The sequence below is a fragment of the Bos indicus genome, chromosome 17 (assembly GCF_029378745.1).
Source record: "Bos indicus isolate NIAB-ARS_2022 breed Sahiwal x Tharparkar chromosome 17, NIAB-ARS_B.indTharparkar_mat_pri_1.0, whole genome shotgun sequence".
Classification (NCBI taxonomy): Eukaryota; Metazoa; Chordata; class Mammalia; order Artiodactyla; family Bovidae; genus Bos; species Bos indicus.
Window position 1 is genome coordinate 4,944,032 of NC_091776.1, and position 10,187 is coordinate 4,954,218.

Genomic DNA, 10,187 nt, shown 5'->3' on the forward strand with positions numbered 1-10,187 from the left:
GCTTATGTTCCTGTTGCTGTGATGAATAGCAAGAATGATCAGGCAGGCTGCATTCATTCACCCTCACCTCCAGGCTTGCAGTGTTTAAGTGCCTGGCATCCTGTGCTGGCCATTGTGCCCAGCAATGCCCAGGGGTGGCTTTGCTTCCTCCACCTCCTATGGGAGGACTAGGGTTGTGGGGTGAGAGAGGCCTGAGGTCTTAGTGGTTAAGGGAACCCCAGTGCTGAGATTGCAAATAAAACAGGTTTTCCCCTTTCTCTTTGGCCGAAAGCAGAGAGATTCAGGCGTGTCTGTCTCTGAGTCACTCGTGGGCCTGTTTCAGTCTTTCCTGAGGCTTTCTCAGTGTTTTTTCTCTTGTTTCTGGAGCCTGGCATGTTGCGGGTGTTTCCGTAACATTTTCTGGCAAACAGGGAAGTGGATGCTATAGAGGCTGAATGGGAGGACAGACAGGCTGTTGGCTGACTAGGGAGCTTGGGGAGCTCAGGCTGGCCCGCAGGAATTCCTTGAACTCTCCCCTCCTTTAAACTTCCTGGAGGGAGGGGTGTGCCAGCCCTCACCCCACCCCACCCATGCCCCGGAGCAGTTTTTCCTGGTCTCAACCCCGAAGGGCAAGCAACAGCAGGCTGCCCAAACTGGAGAAAGCCAAACACTGGCTATTTGGGGCCAATAAAGCAAGCTATTCGATAGTTATGGGTTAAAAGGGTGTTTTTCCAGGTGAGGTCTCTTGGGAGAAGGACAACTAGCAAAATTTCCAAACCAAGTCCCAAATCCTGGGTGTTCACGTTCACAAAGCTGGAGCTCATAGAGATCAAGGTGGACGAGTGGTCAGCACTTAAAGAGGTGTCACTGGATATCAGGGGATTCTGGTGTCCAGGACTAGAAAAACCAGTTTGTTGAGATCTTGGGTCTGGGCAGAAGTTTATTTGCAGGTGAGAACACGCAGAATTAATACCAGTAGGAAACTAGGCTTCAGGCCAATGATTCACTGCCAGGGAAACAAAGCAGAAGAGAGAAACCACAGATCCCCGCAGGGCGGCTCCAGAAGGACTGGGGTCCAACCAGAGGGATGCTGGCTGGGGCCCCACTTCCCCACTGAGGGCTGTGGGCAGGGCAGGGCCCCCAGAGGCTGGTGGTCCAGGAGAGTTTTCCATCCTTGAATCTAGTATGTTAATTACCTCCTTCATCTTTGAACATTCCCATCCCATCGGTTCTTTCTTCCCCTGAATATCAACCTGCCCCAGGCCCTCTTATTGTAAAAGAAAGAGGAATCCTACATTGCTCTCACTTGACTACCAGCACTCATGTTCCCTTTTATTACCAAAATTTTTCAAAAAGGCATCTACACTCAGTGTCCCTCCTCCACCTTCCTTAATTCCTTAGAATATGACTTTCTTGGAGGCTTCTTAACTGGTATCGCTACTAAAGGTCACTATGACCTCTAAGTCCCCATTTGGGACTGGCCTCTGCTCAGCTCTCCTTATTGACTTTTTAAAGAAGACTTTTCCTATATATATATATATATATACATATGTATGTATATAAATACACATGTACACACACATATATATAATTTTAAAAAATACTGACATTTTGGTTCTTCAATTTTATTATTGGAGTATAATTGCTTTACAATGTTGTGTTAGTTTCTGCTGTGCAACAAACTGAACCAGCTTTATGTGTGCATACCTCCCCTTGATCCTGAGCGTCCCACCCCGCTGCCGCCCTCTAGGTTGTCACAGACGCTGAGCTGCTCCCTGAGCTACACAGCTGTTTCCTAGCAGCTATCTATTTCGCCCTCTCCTTTCCCTACTGTGTCCACAACTCCTTTTTCTATGTCTGTGTTCCTATTCCTGCCCTGCAAATAGGTTCATCTGTACCACTTTTCTAGATTCCACGTGTGCGGTGCTACGTCACTCAGTCGTGTCCGACTCTTGCGACCCCAAAGACTGTAGCCCGCCAGACTCCTCGGCCCATGGGATCCTCTGGGCAAGAATACTGCAGTGGGTTGCCATTTCCTCCTCCAGTCTAACTCTTTAGGACCCCATAGACTGTAGCCCTCCAGGCTGCTCTGTCCATGGAATTTTCTAGGCAAGAATACTGGAGTGGGTTGCCATTCCCTTCTCCAAGATTCCACATATATGCATTAATATGTGGGTTGTTGCACAGCCATGTCCAACTCTTTGCAACCCCATGAACTGTAGCCCACCAGGCTCCTTTGTCCATGGGTTTTCCAGGCAAGAATACTGCAGGGGAAAAAAAAAAAAAGAATACTGCAGGGGGTTGCCATTTTCTCCTCCAGATATGTGTTAATATACAGTATTTGTTTTTGTCTTTCTGAAATTGCTACCAAAGGTCATGGTGACCTTTAAGTCCCCAATTTGGTCACCTTTGCTCAGTTCTCCTTTCTGACTTTTTGGTAGCATTTGACAATGGTAAGCATGGCTGTCACTTGAAATTGTTTTGTTTTTGACTGCAGGGGCATCTCAGCATCTTGAATTCCTGCCTCTGGGACTGTTCCTTCTGTTTCTTTCTTGGAGTAGTTTGTCTGCTCTGCGTACAGAAGGCAGACAGAACCTCCTGGGGTGAGTCTGCACTTAGCTGAGCTTCATCCCGTGCCTGGTGTTGTAAGCACCAGGAAAATGCAGGCCTGAGAGAAAAGAGCCTGCCCTCCCCGCCGCGAGCTGTGTTCCCACAGCTCCTCATGCACCTCCACTGTGGGCAGTGCTCGGCCCTGGATCTGTTACTGCAGAGTAGCCTGTTCCCTCTACAGACACGAGCATTCCACGAGCTTTCTGACTCACTCTGACCCCAGTGAGCGGCACTGGTGGGGTACTGGAGGTTCTCCTGTTGTTTGCTTGCTTATAGAAGGACCTTGGCCTGAGCAACCCAAGTGTGTGTGTTTCTAGGAGGCTGTGGCTCTCCAAGATGCAGGTTTGTTTTTCTAACTGCCTACTGGGCACAGTCACATAAATGTCTCAATGTCCCTAAGACCGAACTCATGGTTCAAAACGGTCATTCTCCCAGAAAGACTCAAGTTCGCAGCTGCTCTCCATTACATCTGACATGCAGCCGCCGGATCCGGGGGTGTTTTGCTTCCCTACAGCTCATCCAAACCACTTTTCTGTTCCCAGAACCTCTTCCCGGCTGAGGCCCTTCCACCTGGACTGACACGCAGGCCTCCTGACTGCTCTCCTCATTTTCTGACTCTCCATTCTCTGATCCAAGCACGTTGGGGCCAATCAACCTTGAACCGTTTTGGTTCTGTCACTTCTGTATCCTCAGTTAGTCATCAAATATAGTCTAGGTAGTAAGAAAATCTGCCTGCAAAGCAGCAGATGCAGGACAGATGGGTTTGATCCCGGGGTCAGAAAGATCCTCTGAAGGAGGAAATGACAACCCATTCCAGTATCCCTGCCTGGAGAATCCCATGGACTGAGGAGCCTGGCGGGATACAGTGCATAGGGTCCCAAGCAGCCGGACATGACTGAAGTGACTGAGCCCGCAGGTAGGCCTCAGGCCTCATGTCCCATCTCGCTGTCCCGTTCTTCTCCTTTCTCCATAGACAGCAGTCCTCTCACCTGGGTAACTTAGTCTTGGAAAACCCTCTCCCTAGCTTTCACCAGCTAAGTGCCATCTGCCCGAGGCCGCCTTCCCTGTAACCACGGTTCGAAACGGTCTTCTCTTCTCTGGTCTCCTAAGAAGAAGCCTTGTTTGTTCCTCCCCACACGAAGGAGTGGAGATACCGCAGTCTGTGTCATGTCTTCTCCTGAGGGCAGCGCTGTGTCCACAGCGCCCGGCACATTAGAGGAGATGGACGTTCATTTGCATGATTGAGTGAATCACTTTATGGAAACTTTTCTCCAGAGATCTGAGATTTTTCCACAGTTACCGTTACCAGCTCTTTCCACCCGAGATAGGTCTGTGATGGTTGGTCCTTATGGAAAAAAAGATTCCATTAGGATTAGGCTCTGTGTGCCAAGTATATACAATCTAAAGAATGAGCCAAAGGGATGCAAATGTTTCTCAGACATGGGGGTTATTGAGGGCCAGTGAGAGGAAGGGGAGGGGAATTTTATGGGGACAGTGGAGCAGTTAAGACCTGTTTGGAAAGTTTTCTTGAGGACTGAGGTTTTACACTCACAGCACACCTGATTCCCTGTTGGGTCCTCGGTCTGATGCTGGATCAGCCTGGGAACGTACTTAGGAGTTCCTCCTGGCTTTCTTCTGAGTATCCTTGTTTCCTTTCCCCTTTTTTCTGTCCCTCAGCCCATCCTATAACCCATTTCTACAGAATCTTAGTTCCTGAACTCGATATTTCCCAGGAACTATTGTACAAGGCGGAGGATAAGAGAAGCAGCAGATCTTTTGCCAACAAGAGATGTTCTCAACCCTCTACAATCTGACATCATTCAGTCCTTCTGCCTCCTGGCTTCGAGGGAGCACAGGAGGTGTCCAGTGGGAAGCCCTGGCTGGATCAGAAGAGCCGTGGGGCAGGAGAGAAGACTGCCACCAGCCTGCATTTAGTGGAGTTTTATAGGTACTGATTAAACTCTTGTTAAAAAGCAATTACTAAGTGATTACACAACCTGTGGCTGAGCCCTTCCCAAGAGTGTGGTGTGAAGCCCACCTCATCAAGTCATCTAGGATCTTGCTAGAAATCTAGAATCTGAGGCCTCTTTCCCAGGCCTGAGTCAGAATCTGTATTTTAGCTTGATTCTATAATGATTTCCATTCACATCAAAGCTTAAGAAGCCCTTTCATGGACATCTTATGCTGGGCTCTTAAAAATGTGTTCTGAGAGCTGGTATAGAGATGCAGCGACCAGTCACACTGCAGAGGCAGAGAGGAGGAGTCACAACTGAACCGCCCCATTTCCCCCAGTCCTCACAGGGTCGCCTCTCTTTCTGGCTCAAATCAAGGGGCAGTTGCGATTTGAGAGGCCACTGGAAAGGGAGCAATGGGGAGGAGGAGGGAGCGGAGGGGCCCTAAAGAGATGTCCGTGCTCCCGACTGCTGTTCTCACATTCTGTGGAATTGTTTTCAGCAGGTGAGGGTCCTCATCTGCTTTGAAGAAAGAATTCATTACAGTGACCAAGATTGCAGAGCAGACAAGGAGTTTATGAGAAGTACAGTACGTGTGATATAGTGCCCCAGCAAACTTGCCGAGTGAGACACACTCTGCAGGGGAAGCTTAGGTTATTAATACAGATTAGTCTTCCAGGATTTAGATGAGGAGAGTCCCTTGGACTGCAAGGAGATCCAACCAGTCCATTCTAAAGGAGATCAGCCCTGGGTGTTCTTTGGAAGGAATGATGCTGAAGCTGAAACTCCAGTACTTTGGCCACCTCATGTGAAGAGTTGACTCATTGGAAAAGACCCTGATGCTGGGAGGGATTGGGGGCAGGAGGAGAAGGGGACGACAGAGGATGAGATGGCTGGATGGCATCACCGACTCGATGGACGTGAGTTTGAGTGAACTCTGGGAGATGGTGATGGACAGGGAGGCGTGGCGTGCTGTGATTCATGGGGTCGCAAAGAGTCGGACAAGACTGAGCGACTGAACTGAACTGAACTGAACTGACTCCCTTTTTCCCTCCCCTATGATAGCCTTATCTATAATTTCTTATTTGGGCTTCCACTAGGCACCATCTTGAATCTTTCCAGAAACAAAACCCACAAGGGTGTGTGTGTCAAAACCACAATACTAATGATATTGTAATGATATTACGAAGAAACCAAGGTTACTAGAAGATGTCTTAAGACCCTTTCTGTGTATCTGTCAGTCTGGGAAATCCTCTCGACCACAAAATTGAGGCCGCTATGGAGGGCTGTTTTGTCTTTCACCCGATCAGGGTGCGTCATTCCCACTGATCCTTTATCTTAAAGGGCGAGCGTGAAACTGGCTGCGGAAGATTAACCTGAGTCTTATCTATCTGCTACTTTAGAATGACTCCTGCCATTTCCATGGGGCAGGTTAGGAGGGGGTCGAGGCAAGAAGCCAGTGTGAGGAGCTCTGGGTGTTTCCTAAAGGACAGCCAGCCTGACTGGTGCAAGAGAAAGGCGGCTCCAAACCTTGAAACAATTGAAATGTTGATCAAGAGATGAATGGATAACTAGATTGTGGTGTTGGAGAAGGAAATGGCAACCCACTCCAGTATTCCTGCCTGCAGAATCCCAGGAACAGAGGAGCCTGGTGGGCTGCTATCCATGAGGTCTCATAGAGTCCGACATGACTGTAGCAACTTAGCAGCAGGAGCAGATTGTGGTGTAGCCATATGGTGGAATCCTTTGTCTCTGTTTAGTCGCTCAGTCGTGTCCAACTCTTTGCATCACGCCAGGCTTGCCGGTCCTTCAACTCCCAGAACTTGCTCAAACTCATGTCCATTGAGTCAGTGATGCCATCCAACCATCTCCTTGCTGAGATGGAATGAATTTTTGATGCATGTGGGAACATGGATAAATCTTAAAATAATTTTTCTGAAAGTAGCAAGACCCTCCCCCACAAAAGAGCAATTTTGTATGATTGCATTTATGTAAAACTGTAAAAATGCAACTAACCTATAGAGACAGCAGGTTGGTGGTTCTTGAGACTGAGGGGCCAGCAAGGGCGGGAGGAGGGACTATGACGGCACAAGGAAAGCTTTGGGGCAACAGCTTCTCTGTCTCGATTCATGTGAGGGCTTCCTGATGTGGTTGTAGTTCAGTCGCTCGGTCGTGTCCGACCCTTGCGACCCCATGGACTGTAGCCCACCAGGCTCTCTGTTCATGGAATTTCCCGGACAAGAATACTGGAGCAGGACACGACTAACACTCAAGATGCCGCCGACAAGCTGACATTCTCATCCCGATGGGAGGAGAGAAGCAGTGGTGTGGCCCTTCAGGAGAGGCTGACTGGAAATGTGACATCGCGGGTGTTTATGCAGCCTGCTTAGAGACGGAGTCCATCTCTGGCTTTGTATTTTAAAATTTAAGGCACAATTGACATAGGGGAAAATTCATCCTCATGTAAAGTTCTGGTGGATTTTGAGGAATGTGTACAGTCGTGTAACCACCACCCTAAGCGGGACCTAAGCAGGGTCTAGAACCCTCCACCACGCCCAGAATCTCCCCACGCCACTTTGTAGTCAACCCCTCTCCTCACCCCCAGTCCCTGGCAACTACTGGCCTGTTTTCTGCCCCTAACGTTTTGCCTTTGCAAGACTCTCATGAAAATATCATAATAGAGGAAAAGCAGACATCATGTGGACTTTTGAGTCTGACTTCTTTCACTTAGTGTAATGGTTTTTTTTTCGTTTGTTTCCTCAGAATAATACTTTAACAATCTGAAAATCTGTTGTTTTGGTTTTAAGTCTTGCAAAAGGAGTGGCAAATCAAATGTTCATTCACTATCGCTGTGTGGGTATATGTCTCAGTGTGGACAAATGTCTATGTCTGTAGATACTTTTGCCTTTTATAGTCATTTTAACCCCACTTAATTGGTAAACTCTTATTATTTTCACAATGCTAAAACCTAAATTTATATTCTAAATCTAACACTCTCTTCTTCCAAACCTGCCTCTGTCTCTCCTGTGAGTCTGCTCCTCAGCCTCCATTAACGGTAGACCTTTGGAGACCACCAACATTCGTAGTTTGAGAAACCAGAGATGAATGCTGGATCTTAAGTCCCTATGACCTATATCAGAATAATGTTTTTGAGGGTCACTCCTGTTGTGGAATGTATTATTAAAAATATTCCTTACTGTTCATTGCTGAGTAACAGTTCATTTTGTGGGTGCAGCATCGTCTATCCATTCCCAGTGAAAGGGCCCTTAATGCTGTTTCCAGCTTTGGGAAATTTTGAATAAGGCTACCATAAACATTCACATCAAGTTTGATATATGTCCATAGGTTTTTATTTCTGTTAAGACTGGGGTGGTTGGGTCATGTTGGGTCATCACTGGGTATGTGTTTAACCTTATAAGGGACTGGCAGACTGATTTCTGAAATGGTTGTACCATTTTACATTCCCAACAGCAGTGTGTGAACATTCTGGTTGTTTCACATCCTCAGTTGGAGGATGGTTTCATCCTCAGTTGCGAAACCAACTGTTCTGCACTGGTAGTTGGTATCGTTGGTGTAGTTTGAGTGAGTGAGTGAAGTCGCTCAGTCGTGTCCGACTCTTTGCTACCCCGTGGACTGTAGCCCCCCAGGCTCCTCCGTCCATGGGATTCTCCAGGCTATTCTAATAGGTGGTGGTATCTCAGGGCGGCTTTACTTTGCTTTTCTCTAAGGACAAGGGGTACTGAGCATCTTGTCATGTGCTTGTTTGCCATCCATCTAGCTTTAAAAGGACCCATTCAAATGGTTTGCTCTAGCTTCATTCTCAGTGGTTGAGGTTGAGGCTCTATATAACAGGGCTCTCTTAGCTGTTGATACAAGCGGTTTTAGAAACTCAAAGTACAGCAGTGCACCCTGAGAAATAGGTGGGGAGGGGGAGAGTGGATCAGAAGGATCAGTGTCATGGCATTTAGATAAACTATAGAGGGAATGTGTTCTCAGTGGCTCTCCTGCATGGAGGAGGTCAGGTAGAGAAGAGGGCTGCCGGTTCTGTAGAGGAGGAAATGTACAATTAGCCTATGGACGGCAAGAAACACTGCTATTCTGGAAGTCAGCTCAGTGAGACTCCACTTCCTTGGACGTTTCTGGAGAAGTGGGAGGCAGAGTGATAAAGTGAGTGGTTAGGAATTACAAACACAAAATACAGACCTGCAAAAAATGTGGCTAGAAAACTACACTGTATTCAGCCTCATGGTATTTAGCTTCTTGTCAAGGTCCCTAAAGACTCTTTCTGAGAGCTCTCTCCTCCTTGGTGGATTCGAGGTGATGGTTTGCTTCTCTGCTGAAGTACAGACGTTCCCATGATTGCTGTGCATTTGCGTCCTAGCTTAGACTGCTCAAGAAACATCTCAGTGCGTTTCGGTTGAGGACCCAGGGTGTGAGGGGGCCACCGGGTGGCTTATTTCCCTGCTGTTCTGCCCAGCCCCACTTCCTGGGGCCTCAGTCTGCACAGACCCTCTGAGTCCTGAGATGGGGAGAAGGAACAAGCCACAGACAGCCCGGGGCATTGCTAAGGTGGGGCTGGAAACGTGGATTTAATTCACAGCAGGCAGGTAGCCTGGGCCAGGAGCGGATGCCTTCCATGAACATCTGTCCCCAAAGATCACCCCAGAGAGCAAGCGAGTCTGGGGTACATTCATCCACAACAGGGCCAAGAGAGGAGGCAGAGGGAATCTGTCCAAGTGGGATCTGCCTCGTGGAAGTGCAGCAGTGGGGCACCTTGCTCTGGGCACCAGACACCCTCCTGCAGATGGCTGTGCTAGTCCCGAGCCTGCAGGGAAGGGCCTGTGGTCATCCTTTTCGTATACCCTGTGCCTACAGCACCTGTTTAATGGCAACAGGACAGATAAGGCAGGAGGAGTGCCGGGAATCCCAGAGGCTGGCTCTCCCAGGAAGAAAACTTGAGAAGCTTATATGACTTTTGCTCTCCACAGAGCTGTTTAGAAGACAATCAGCGTTAAGCAACCAGCCCCCAGGCCAGGCCCCATAGGCCTAGTGGGTCACTTTCTTTGTTTTGCTCAGGAAAGCTGTCCCCATGAAGCAGTTAGGGGTTGGGACCTGGGCCAGAAATTACTTTCACTCTCATAATCCTATTCTGAAGGTTTATAGATTTTTTATTTGCAGGCTTAGAGACAACCTAGTCTCAAACATTTCTCTTTGCACAGTGAATAATTCCCTGCCCCCTCACTCCCCACTTCCTGACGCTGTCCTTCCTATAAACTCACATGAAAGAAGGCACATTCTTTCCCTTTTCTGGCTCTAACCACCTTAGAGATCAAAGGTGATTCTGTTCCTGATGATCTACTCCCTTTAACTGGATGGGTGGATTGACCCAGAGGATCAAGTGTAACCGGGTTCCCTGACCCAGGGCATCAGCTGGTCATTCCCGTTTCACCAGAGAAAGATCATTATTAGAAAAGGCCTGGGGACTTCCCTGGTGGTCCAGTGGTTAAGAATCTACCCTGCAAGGCAGGGGATGTGGGTTTGAACCCTGATTATGGAACTAAGATCCCACATGGCAAGGAGCAACCAACCCACGTGCAGCAATTAGAGAGTCCGTGAGCCACAACCAAAAATGCACGTGATGCAGTG